Source organism: Danio rerio, chromosome 13, assembly GCF_049306965.1.
Source record: "Danio rerio strain Tuebingen ecotype United States chromosome 13, GRCz12tu, whole genome shotgun sequence".
Lineage (NCBI taxonomy): Eukaryota > Metazoa > Chordata > Actinopteri > Cypriniformes > Danionidae > Danio > Danio rerio.
Window position 1 is genome coordinate 20,819,478 of NC_133188.1, and position 12,969 is coordinate 20,832,446.

Here is a 12,969-nt window from a genome sequence, read left to right on the forward strand (position 1 = left end):
GTAAACTGAACTAATCACACTCAACACTGTATGGAAGATGCACTGAAAGATGTTTCACATAAACAGTTTTTTCCCTTAACTAAAGACAGTGATTCATCACACTGACCGAGAGAGTGAAGAGCCATTCAGAATAAAGGTTACAAATCACTGAGGGCCACAATCCCTGTTCTGGCTTTATAGGACATAGGAACAGGGGTAGCGTGTGGTGTCCTTTAAAACACACTCACACAAATCTCAGGCCTCCGTAAATCTTAGCAGGAGAGAAGAGGGAGCAGGCAATGTGTCAGAGACTCATTACTCTGCCTGTCTTCTCATTCATTTCCCATTAACTTTCAGCATGCTCTGTGTTTATGTTGCTCTAGCATGTTGGGAGGGTCAGATCCACTCCGGCATGAGAATAACAGGGCTTGATAAGAGGCACAAACACACACATGAGAAAACCTCTGACAACATGACTTATTTATCACTAAACGTTAAAGGGCACCTATGATGAAAATCTACTTTTAGAAGCAGTTTGGACAGAACTGTCTGCAGGTATAGTGTGTACACAGTCATTAGGGTGATATAATGACAAACTTAAAAAAAAAAAAATGTTAAAATAGGATCCAAATCACTCCCATTTTGAGGCCCACCGCAATGTGACGTAGGAGTGCAGTTTTCTCTGCCCACTGTATTGATTGAGCCACATATTAACACGACTCCCTAGTAACGTATATTATCATATCAACAAGACAGGATGTGCGCAAAGCAACTGGGATTAAAAGAAATGAAGGATACAAGCATCAGAGCAATACAGAGACATGCATGAGTGAGCGGTGGATGAGAAGAATTAGCTCATTTGCATTAAAGGCACATGCAACAAAAACAGCTACATTGTCCAAATAGATCAGATTTCCCATATTCAGAAAGATATTATAAATAATCAGTAGTGCATTTCTGAAAACCCTCGTTAGCCAACTAAGGTCGCAAGTTCTGTCATTACAAACATAGTTTGTTGATTTGGCGTTTCCCAAATTTATCATTCCAACGAACATTTGCAAACTGCGTCGCAAACTTGTGTGCTTCAACTACACCTCTGAAGCTGTAGTTGGAAACAGAGTTCCTGGCCATGTTCTATTCCCAGTTATCCTCCCTATGCCCTATTCGTTTTGAACATTTAAACTTAAAAAAACATTAAAGTCATCACTCTTAGGTGTAATTTGCTTTCAAAGTAGTTTTACTGTTCAGTTTTAGCGATCTTCATGTTTACAGTTGCATTGCCTTTGTAGTGCACTTTGAAAACATTGATGTCATTTTGAACACAGGTGTGGCTAATGACGAGCTATAGATGACCTATTATTTAAAAGCAGAATTTACGATACATCTCCAAAGCTTGTAAAACAAAAAACATAGCATAAGTTAATGCTTTTATTCATAGTAGGTTATTTATGACGTATCTGTACTGTACGACATGAGCCTGTTGGTTGAAACATTTCTGCAGTGGTTTGCATTTGTTAAATTGTAAATATAGACTTTTCAAAAAATAAAAAAATAAATAAACAATATCCTACTAAATAATAATAATAATAATAATAATAATAATAATAATAATCATCATCATCATCATCATCATTAATATTATTATTGTTATTATTAAAGTAGCATTTCCTGATAAATAATACATTTTAAATTTCACTTCTTAATAAATAGCCTCATTATTTATTTATTTATTTATATGATTTATATATGATTATTATATTAGAATGTGTGTTAGCTTTTGTAAGTAATTTTATATTTTAGAACAGAATATGTAACAAACTGAAACGACAAGTCATGACAACAAATGTTTTTATGTTTCTTTAACTCAGTTTAGCTTGAGTATGCTTGAAGATATACAACGTTTAGCCATATATTTTTTTTCAGGTTGACTGATTTAATTTGGGATGACAAGAAAAATGTATAAATATATTTGATTTAACTTAAATGTTTAAAGGATAGAATAATATTTGCTGAGACACTATTTGAAAATCTGGAATCTGATTGATTCTGAGACATTCACTTTTAATGTTTTCTATATGAAGTACATAGCAATGCACATTACTAATCAAATATTAAGTGACTGATTTATGGTACGGAATTTTTAATATATCTGCATGGAATGTGATCTTTACTTAATATTCTAATAATTTTTGGCATAAGAAAAAAAATAGACCCATACAATGTACTTGGCTATTTTAGCTATTGATAAAATATACTTGTGCAACTTAAGACTTAAGGTTTTGCAAGTCAGGGTCACATTTTGCCTATTTTTCAATAAAAAGATCAGAAGCTTGTCTTCTAACAGCAGATCCTCACTTGTGTGTGACGGAGGAATTCCTGGAGTTGTTTTGACTCATTTACATATTTTAAAGGCTGTCAGCTCATAAAAGCATCAGATGTATGGGCATATAACGAGTGTGTTCAGGTCAGTAAACATCACAAAGACCATTTTGGTGTTGTTGCTTTGCATCCAGACTTAAAAATAACAGTGTGAACTCTATGTGAACATGGACTAAATATGTGATATATATAAATACAGTATAACAAACAAAAAGAATCAAATTACAAGTGTGAACAAACCATTAATGAGAAGGTTTTGATCTTGAAAATAATAATAATAAATAAAAACAATTGTTCAAAACATTACATTTACGCAGCCAACTTGTATGATGTCACAAAAGATTAAAGTTACGATACATAAACAAAAATACAGATTTTTGACATTTTTTGTGGTGACATTATTAGAATTTTGCCCCATGGAAATAATGAATAACTCTGTATATTTGAAAGCTGATAACAGATACATGCACATATAAATACATTTATGGAAAAATATTTTTCATGGACCTATTTATTTTTTTATTAGGCCAATAAATATTAATGTTGATTTAAAAATGACTAGGTGATACCGATTTAGCCGCAAATATAATCTGCATAACTAATTAGAATTAAAGACTTAAATTCAAGCCCTCAATTATATATATAATATATAACTTGCATATAATTTATTTATTTATACCCCTGGAAAATTTGAAAAAATGTAAGTTTCTTAAAGAAACAGTTTTACTTAAGGAAATGTTGTGCCTCTGGTACATCATGATTTTATCTTTTGGGTGAAGCCTCATTTCCAGTCAAAAAAAAAAACTTGCTTGTTCAATAAAAGTTACTTTAGGTCAGAATTTGCCAAGGGTGTAACCAATTTTGGACTTGATTGTATGTTCTAATAAGAAACTCTTTCTCTCCTGTAAAATATAAAAAGACACAGTGAAAATACAATGCCTGGGAAGTAACTAAAGCCATTTCCACCACATTAAGGAAGAGACAGAGCATGAGTCTCTATCCTGAAGGAAACAGACAGCTGATGAATCCAGTGTGAGTGAAGACTGAGAGCTGCAGGGTGGAGCAGCTGCTCAGACCACACACACAACACACACACACACACACTCTCTCTCTCTCTCTCTCTCTCTTTCTCTCTCGCTCTGCCAGTCACGTGCTTTCACTCCATACTAACCACATTAATCCAGCAGAAGGGTTCTAATCTGTAATCTGAAAAAGAGGCTCCCTCTGGGAAATACTCAAACTTAACTGAAATTGTTATGTATGGGTAATCGGGTTTTATACTACAACTAGATGAATCATGGTACAGTGCCAATTACTGTATTATAATTTTTGTGTATCATTACTGTGCTTGTAACTTTACAGTGTATTTCCAAATTTCAGGTATTACCATAGTTCCATGCTGACAACATTTTTACTAATGTGCTCATATAAAAATCACTGATCAACTTTTTGTTCCCCATGTCAGCAAAAATTCCTTCTCTCTGACCCCGATAGCCCCTCACATCTAGACTGCGTTCAGCCTTTGTCAAACTCTAAGCTGGTCATCCATCATCAACCTGACCCCCAACAAAATACACTTCAAAGTGCTGGATGGGACCTTTTACTGAAACGTCCCTTTGGGCTACAAACTCAGCCAAACAAATATATTCAGACCATTAATCAACGTCCAGACTCTCGCAGAAATGATAATTGGCTGTGACAGCAAGGAAACACTTGTGCCCATTGAGTACAACTCTGCTGATGCCTGTAAAACTGACATTAGCATGACTTCTGCAGATTATCTTTCATTTGTTTTTTCTTTGACTTTTTCACAGTTTTTTGATTCCGAAATGTTTTGATACGTTGGGTTTATTGTTACTCAATGAGATGTTACATGACAAGTTTACACTGCTAAAAGACAAGAACTGCCAGTCACAAAGCACTACACTGTAAAAAATGCTGGGTTGTCATAGCTTAACATTGGATTAAATATGGACAGACTCGATAAATTGGGTTAAATATGGACAAACCCAAAAAATTTCATTTAAATTTAATTAAAAAAACAACAACTCAACAATGAGTTTGTCCATATTTGACCCAATGTTTGTTTATAACAACCCAACATTTTTAGTGTAGCAACTAATGTATTTGAAACAGCATTGAAAAGTTTTGCCACCTCTATGTTAAGTAATGATGGCAAGAAATGTTTGGTATGGAAGCAACAAGTAGTCTGTTTCCTGTACATAATGTACATAGCAAGAAGCAAGTAAACAAAATCATAAGTTATCGTAACAATCAAAAGCTGAGTTGCTTAAACCCCTGCAAATCGCATTTGATGCACATTTTATGATGGACATATTAAACCAACAATTTCTTCATGGGATTTCTTCAAACAAGCTTTGTTCCTTACAAAACATTTCAAAATGCTTACAACAAAAAAAAAAATGTACTAGTAGTAATGATTGTTGTGCATATTACACTGAAACAAAAACATTTGAAACTGTAGAAAAAAAATCGCATTGGGGCTAATATCCTTGTGGGAAGTGCGGCAAGTTTTAATGGCATTGTGCTTCAGCCATCCCGAGTTCCGAGTCCTGGCTTGCGGACCTCTCCCAATCCCACTCCACTTCCCTCTCTCCAACTTTTTTTCTTGTCTAAATATTAAATATAAATTTATCTTGAAAAAAAAGAAAGAAATTCTGATTATAATTTTATTTAAATTCTGATTATATTTCCTTTTATTCTTTTTTTTGTTTGTTTGTTATAGTTAAATCCCAGCAACATTGTACTAATTTGGTCTGATACATTAGTTTTTTTTTTTACATTTGTGACAAAACATTTGGTAATTTATTAACTTTATTTTAAGGTATTCTTAAAAACCTTAGGTGTGTTCTGTGTACTTGCTAGAGTAATTTCAATAAATTGTGTGCACAAAAATTATATGCAACGAATCCTAAACCCAACCCTTGTTCTATTGCTAACCATATTGTATTTACAATTAATACATTTTTGTTACTTAGTAGTTAAATGAAAAGTTACACTGTAACACAGACACGTCAAGTGTTAACCAACTTTTTTATGTGAACTTAAACTCAAATAATTGTAACAAGTTTTCGAATAAGTTGTCATCTGTAAGTAAAACTTAGATTTTTAGTACATCATTGTCATGAAATAGTACCCTAGGTCTCGTAAACTATTTTTAAATGTCTTTCCAAAAAAACGTGCAGCACTTTCACATTTTTCTCAGATTTCATTGTGAAATCAGTTTTAATATCCTGTTTTTCAACTTCCACAATCAGTCCTGATCAATTTTTGATTTTGAAGAAAACATACTTCAATCCAAAGTTCTTTCTGCGCGATTACTGTCAAACATTACATCACCTAATTATTATTCATGAGCAAAGCTGATTAGAGTCATTCTGTTTCAGATACTGCAGCCTTGATTTTAGACAACTCGGTGTGCATTTTCACCACACTTTACAGATCATTAGCTTTTAGTGTCTTTAATTAACTGAGCCTAATTAAAGCGAACACAGTGAGAGCTAAAAGTTATGACACTGATGGCAGGGTCCAATAAAGCCTGCTTGTTCTGTTTGGCTGTCCTAAATGAGTGACTGAAATCAATTCCACGTGTCCTGTCTGTTTCTCCAGCTCTGACGGCAGAGACACATCTTACCTTGCACAGATGCCTGGAGAGAGGCTCCTAGAAGCTGCAGAGATCCTGGACGTATGGAGACTTTACTCATCCCCAGAGTCCCACAGCAGTGTCCAGCTCTGCTCACATACACACACACCTGCAGGAAAACATACACATTGAGGTCAGGTAAAGCACGCAAAAGACATTCAACAGACTGAAAACTGAGGAAAAATTCACAACTGCTGTTAAAACGTTCCATACAGTACGTCTATTAAAAACAATGTTAAAGTATGAGAATGAATAGAGAGGCTTTTCCTTTTGTCGATTTAAGAGCTCAAGTGTGCATATCGTACGTCATGCACCTGCTATGGAGAATTAGTTAAGGTGTCAAGGTGAAAGCCTGTTATTATGTTACAGAGAAAGAATGATAAGGTCAGGGTTGTCTGAGGGGTCGTTTTTCTCTCTCTTTGGCCTCAGATAAGTCAGAATTCAGAGTTCAGATGAGCTTCGATTTTTTTTTTTTAGTCACATTTTTTATGCATAATCTGTAAAAGGTTTAAATTTATAGTTCACCCAAAACTAGAAATTCTGTCTTTATTTACTAGCCTTTCACTTGATCCAAATCTGTTTAACTTTCTTTCTGTTGAGCTGAAAACTTGTAACCATTGATGTTTTTCCTACAAACTTTTTAACTGTTTTTAGCTTCAAATATCTTTGGTGTTCATCAGAATAAAGAAATTCATAGATTTGGAATGACTTGAGGGTGAGTAACAATTTTTTTTACAGACGCTAGGACACATTTCTCAATACTTAGGTCACTTTTGTAAAACTCTTCACACAATTCTCCTAACCGACTTTCAGCTTGGCAAAGCACTTAATTTCATATTCCAAAAGGCACAACAACTACCAGAACACTTTATTCAGGTCTCAAATAAACTCATTCTACTTTGTCACCCACAAAACAATGACCTAAAACACTAATAACATGTATTACAGTGTTTTCTTGTGTAAAACACGGACACATCTCTGTTTATAATTGCAATATAAATTTTTTATGACTGCAATATAAGTTACTGGAGGGAATCAGAAATAATGCAGAATTCCTCAATATTTTATATTGTTTATTTATTTTAATTTTTTTCGCTCCAAGTAATTCCAAAATACAAGACTTGGTATACATACCATCCACGGATACAGATCCAATAGTAATGCTAATTTATATACGTCTTCTCCATTTGGTCACAGGCTCTCATCCACATCACATATTATGCCATCCAAGGCAATACACCTAAAAGAATCTTCTGGTATGCCTGATCCATCCCTGGCAATCTTCTTCCTCTTTCAGCCACTTCTCTATTTCTAGCTGGGTCCATGTTTACATCCCAATACAAACCTATTCAGAAGTTGTTTCCTTTTGTAATGAAATGGAAAGAGTAACACTTTTGCAGATGTTTATCTACAATGAGAATGAGCTGACTGGGTTAACTGCATTTGTAGAATTGAAATATGTTTAAATAAAATATTGCTGTTAAATTTTGCTGTCTTATTCAGTTTTGAACATAAGTTTAACCGTTTTGAAAACAGTATGTAAGCATGTGCATGTGCAAATGTCCTGTACAGACAAAGTTTTTTGGCAGTTGTTGTGTCTGAGTGAGAAAAGAATGCCTGAAATTTGAGAGATGTATTCCCTGAATGCATTTTGTGCCTAAACAATAATAATTTATCCTCAGTTTAGCCCACATAGACTTCTGTTGTGCTCACTGTGTGAAGAATTTTGCAAAAGTGACCCAAGTATAAAAAAGATTCATTTTTGGGTGAGCTATCCCTTTAAATCATTCAAATTCTATTTTTGAGACGGATAGAACACACTGCCCTCCACTGGATACCAGTGTACACTGCCACTGTGTGATATACTGCAATATAAAACTTGACAGCTGTTTTGACTCAGTACTCATTATCAATTGATTTTGGAAGTTGCTAATATTCATTGTCTTTTAATGCATCTATGTATATTGCATTTGCATATTGTTTTTGTTCAACCATGTTTATAAAATAACAAATTAATGCATAATCCAACATGATTCTTAATTATTATTATTATTATTATGCATTTTTGTTAAATACACTTAAATGTGTAAATAGTACATAATAGTACATAATAGCAAAATTAGTTTTTATTGGAAAATTGTATAATATGCTATTATAAAGAAACTAGTGTATGGGGACTTTTGCATTGGAATTAATTCAGAGCAAAAAATGTACTGTATGTTACAATAAAAATAATATTAAATGTTCTGTATAAAAGTTTTTGGCTCTTCTAAAGCATAAAAAATAGCATAATGTTTGCATTTATTTAAGAAACATGCCAAGTGAACATTCTTGTTTATATGAAAAAACAATAGTGAAGTCAGATATTCTGCTTTGTAAATGTGCCTTACGTGCTGGAACGTCTGCTATTGTTTTGGTCACTTAACCCACCCAATGCCAGTTTAGCCAATTATATTTCAGCACCCAGGGTTGCCTTGGTGTGATTCATTCAGTCAGGAAGGCTCTCAAAGAATGCATTCGTGACCGAATATGTGACCTCTGATGGACAATAGCAGTCTCAGAAACGAGATGCAGATTTATAGTTCCACATGAGGTGGTTATTAATTAGCAAATAACCTAAACATTACAAATGTAAACATTAGATGAGCAGGTTACAATGTAACCCCGTCTCCTAAAAACGCTAGGTGACGAGATTTGCAGTGATAAGCAATTTTGCTGTTTGCATCAGTTGAAACACGACAGAAATTTAAATACAGCCTTTCCAAAGCACAGGATAATGCACTCACTGCAATCTAACAAAATGGTAAGGTTTATAATTTAATTACTACTTATTAAACATTATTAAATTTACATGCTGAATCACTGATATGTGTTTTATTTTTAGTCACAGTTCTAAAGTTCAATTTTAAACGGTTTATTTCATTTTCAAGATCAGAGTTAAACTTTCCGCTGCTGCTTTCAGTAGTACAGCAATAAATGTGTAGTAAAATGGCATTCTAACCAACATTATTAGCATTTAACTAAATTGAATAAAGCACATAAGGTGTACTTGAGGGGATCATTGTCAGTTTATCCTGTTGTTTAGCTGCAAGAAATAGAAGCCGTTTCTAAATAATAAATTTTAGATGTTGGCGAGGACAAAAACTCCTTTTAATATGGCAACTAATCCTATTGCATGCAGTTGCTTTTAGTCATGTTTACTGGTGTCATCAATCTGGCAACCTGGTTGCAATACCTAGTTCAACCACTGAGTGTCAAACTTACATACTGCACCTTTGAGTGTTTTAAGTTAAAAGAAAGATGTGTTGTGGTTAAATCTTCACATAGTTGCAAAGTTTAATTTCAATTGTTGAGATTTTAGCACTGTGCAGAAAAATACTATGGTGGCTTTTTAAACTGGAATAATGTTTTGCTGCTTCACTCAATTCCCCAAAACTGTGCTGTCTCTTTTTATGTACCCATTCTATAAGGAAATTAGCAGTAGCAAAAAAAGACTGGTTGCAAAAGCAAACATGTTCTGTTGTGAAGTAGGATGCCAAAATCGAAATTCCAAGAATAGAAAACTTAAACTTTACCGTACACCACACTGCTTTTAATGCCAACTGCAGACGTCTTTTACTAACTCTATCATAAGAGCTGAATGGAGGGAGGACCTGATTAAAAATGCTCGACTCTGCAGTTCTCATTTCATATCAGGTAAGTTCCAGCTATGCTGAATCATACACGTTACTTGTTTTTGATTGCAGCAATGTTTTCAGTAAAAACAATTAAATATGGTAACTAAACTGCGGACCCTGAATGCTTAAAATAATTGTTCACATACCCTGCCGTACAGGTGCAATTCGCCGTCAGAATTAACTAAATTAAGTTGAAAGCTTTAAAATATATTCAAATGTGTGAAATTTAAATTTGATTGCACAAATGATTTATTTTTTAAGGTCATCTACGTTGATTATAATGCACATTTATTTATCTAAAACAGCCTTTTTTAACATTAGAATTTGAGTAATCCACACATTTCTCCCTTATTTTGGCATAGTTTGTGTTTGAAGCATGAATTAAAAAAACAAAACGTGAGCGGTTCACCCATACTCTACATTTAAATCTGCTCCTAAATTTCCTCTCTCTCCACTATACATTTACTCAGGAATTCTAGTTACTGTTTACTCTGGTTTTAATAAAACCGCTGAAGAATTAAGTGGAGATTAGAGAGGAATGTGTCTGTTATTATCTCTTCTCTTCCCTTACAACAGTCTCATTTAGTGTGTGTTATCACTTCTAAAGTGGGTCACGTCTACATGGGCTGTCAGCTAGGCACAAACACACACACTGAACTGTGTAACACGTGGAGAGGAGAGGAGAGATGGTAGGTTCACACGTGCCTCATGCTGTCTGCTTCACAGACAGAGGGAGCCACTGGGACAATAAAGAAGCAGAATGAAGGTCTAAGAGAGTTAAAGCAAAGTTTTGCTTTTCGTTTGCTTAATCTACATTTGTCGTATACCCTTTTGAGTTTCATTCTTCTGTTGAAGACAAAGGGATTTTGAAGAATGCTGGAAATATGCAACCATTGAGTTGTTTTTTTACTGCTATTGTTTCCTCTTAAAATATGTTCTTTTAATTGTCTTCACCCATATAAATAACCTCATAAGGGTTTGAAATCACTTGACGGTGAGTATATGGTGAGTAAATATAGATATTTTTGTTGTTGTTGAACTGTTACTTTAAGCATAACACCAAAGACTAGAATACACAACACATGTCACTTGTATAGTTTTAAATGGGGAAATATGTCTATATGGCGAATGAAGCCCGGCCTACTAGTATGGGAGCCAAACATCGATCGCTAGACTGATGTTTCTCGAGGGGAAAAACTTGTATCAGATGCTTTTACGGCAGTTTAGTGGTCAACAAACACACTGGAATCTTAGTGAATACTTGCTTCACAGACATAAGAAATACATCCAGATAAAGCTTAAAATCTGAACTTTTAAATGAACCAAATGCACTTGAAAACAAAACTTTTTTTTTGTAATCTGTATGAAACAAACACGGGGTACAGACCGTCTTGTCAAACGCACATCACATGATAGCAGCAACTACTTGAACCTCCACAAACTTGTAAACAAAGGGTCGCTGTCATTTCTGGAGAAGATTCGTCTTCAAGACCAAGTTGTGTTTTGCTTCTAAAGACCAGCATGATCAGATGATCATTATCCAGAGGATGATAATATGTAGAACGGCCATAAATGAGGCTGGTGTCGTGATCTTGTTTCTTTCGAGAGTGAATGCGCATTAGCTTAGCAACCCTGAAAATATGCTAATATTCTTTGATTTGGATGTTTAGAAACAAAGCTCAGTTTGTTTTAATGATGAACACTTTTATGAAATGCTTTGCAAACAAAATGTAACAAAATATGAAAAAATAATTGATAAGATTTATGTCATAAAAAGTCTCTTATGCTCATACTTAATAATAATAATAATTATAAGAAGAAGAAATTTTATTTTAATGCACTTTTCTTAAACAAAATACTAACAATAGAAGGCAGGCATAACAGCACAACAATAAAAAGATGCAAGAAAAAAATAAAAATATGAACCATAAGATAAAATAAAAAGTTATCAAATTGATTACAGCAGTTTGGTGACGTGATGTTGTGTGTGTCAGAACCCGTGCAGCGTAATTTTGTATTTACTGTAATCTTCTGAGAGAACTTGTAGGTTGATTTAAAATAACAAAAATGACGTGATGTGATAAAGGCATGGATAAGCTTCTCTGCCTCAGGTTGTGACTTATTTATTATAGGCTAGTTTAAATTAAATTACAATATGTATTTTACCATTCGTTTTGGCATTAAAGAATCATTAAACAGATTATTAATAACTCATTAAAGAACATTTTACTGAGCTCAGTAAAAAGTTTTAGGTCAGTCTATTTAATATTAGAGCAATATAGGCTATTATCGACTCGCCGCAGCCATGTGTAAAATGAAACTTATCAGAAAACAATAAACACATAGCCTATTCCAAGCGCAATAATTGTCTTAGATGTTAGCAAATACAAATTTGACACTGTTGATAATTACTTTTGTGATGATTAAACCTAAAGCCGCGCTGCGCTCAACTGAACAAAAACATGGAAAACTTCACCGCATATTCACGTGCGAGCAGCATCTGCCTCCCGTCTAAAAGAATCTTAGAGCATCCTTGTTTCGTCCGTGCATAGATAAATATCATTTTATTTGCTTTTGTTCAAATAAATTTGCTTTTGTTTATTTTATTATTATCCAAGATCAAACACCATGCAAATGTAGTAGGTTATTAAATAATTTATTTAAAAAACAGCCGAAAGGTTATTAAATATCTTTAGATAGGGTTAAATGTAATAATCAAATATTATATACATAAACGTAACACTGCCGCGCCCCCATGTGATAGAATCGTGTATCGGCGATCTCAAAAGGGGACGATATGGCGATCTGAAAATTTCGTATATCGCCCAACACTAGTGTGTATAGACTATTCTGTCACAAAATGCGGCGAAAATCCTACACGACTGTAATAGTTTGATTAAGGTGTTTACATGTTTACATTCAGAGAGCAGCATTTCCATCCGATCTTCATTCATTCATTTTCTTGTCGGCTTAGTCCCTTTATTAATCTAGGGTTGCCACAGAGGAATGAACCGCCATCTTATCCAGCAAGTTTTTACGCAGCGGATGCCCTTCCAGCCGCAACCCATCTCTGGGAAACATCCACACACACATTCACACACACTCATACACTACGGACAATTTAGCCTACCCAATTCACCTGTACGGCATGTCTTTGGACAGTGGGGGAAACCGGAGCACCCAGAGGAAACCCTTGCGAAGGCAGGAAGAACATGCAAACTCCACACAGAAATGCCAACTGAGCCAAGGTTCAAACCAGCGACCTTCTTG

General features: G+C 34.3%; 1 protein-coding gene across 2 annotated transcripts in view; it reads right to left on the reverse strand.

Annotated features, from left to right (window-relative positions):
* Positions 1-12,969, reverse strand: part of lzts2a (leucine zipper, putative tumor suppressor 2a) — a 155,717-nt gene that overhangs the window by 59,676 nt on the left and 83,072 nt on the right. For both annotated transcript variants that reach the window (XM_005156687.6, XM_073919892.1), the window contains exon 2: positions 6,014-6,131. The gene's annotated coding sequence lies outside the window, so the exon portion shown is untranslated. The remainder of the gene's footprint in view (positions 1-6,013; positions 6,132-12,969) is intronic.